Consider the following 915-nt stretch of genomic DNA (forward strand, 5'->3'; position numbering starts at 1 on the left):
GGGTCCCATGGGTGCTCCGAGCAACCTGGACATCTCTAGGAGTGGAGAAGGGCCCTGCAAGGGGTGGACTTTTACACCAGTGTCCCAAGCACATAGTGGGAGCTCTTGGGGTGGGGTTGGGGCAGGGAGGTGGCTGGATCTGGTTCCACAATTTCCCACCTGCAGTATTGGGAGTCCTGGAATAGGTGTGCACTCGGACTGGGCCCTTGCACTGCACACCTGCGTGCACAGGAGGCAGAGATCAAGGTAACATGAACCCATAGATCCAACTTACTCCTGCCTCCACGGATGCACCTTCGACCAGAACTTGGAAGTATGGGGCCCTTGGCTGCCCTCATACATTGCAAGAAGCCTTGTGTGGATCCACCCACACCCCCAAGCACTAGGCTCAGGTGCCCCAGGGGCTTGCCGATTGTGGTCCCAGGGGCCCTCAGGACAGACACAGGTGGGTGCAGATCTTGGAAGGAGTGTGCTGGATGCTATGGTTGGGGGCCAGGATGGGCCCCTACATCAAAGCAGGACCCCCAGGAGCTGGGGGGCCTCTCCATCTGGCAGACAGGAACCTGAGGCCTTCCTGAGCCCACCCCGTGTCCCGGGCCCTTGGCCACCTCCACGTAGCCAGCCCTGCACTAGGTCACGGAGGTCGAGCTTCCCAAGCGGCAGCGCTGTTCCTACAGAGGAGGAGACGGGGGTTCAGAGAGCAAGGCACAGCCTTGCGGGTGGATGGGGGCGCCCCACGGGTGTCCAAGAAGTAGCCGGTGGCCTGGAATGGATGGGGACGTGGCGGGGGGGCGGGGGTGCTGGAGCGGCGCGGCTCCCACCTTGCTGCGGGAGCGGTCAGCGGGGGCGCTGATTGGCTGCCGGTGACGCAACCGGGATCCCTGCGCCGTGATTGGTGCTCCCTGGAGGCGGGAG

Source organism: Canis aureus, chromosome 8 (genome assembly GCF_053574225.1).
Source record: "Canis aureus isolate CA01 chromosome 8, VMU_Caureus_v.1.0, whole genome shotgun sequence".
In the NCBI taxonomy this organism is placed as follows: Eukaryota; Metazoa; Chordata; class Mammalia; order Carnivora; family Canidae; genus Canis; species Canis aureus.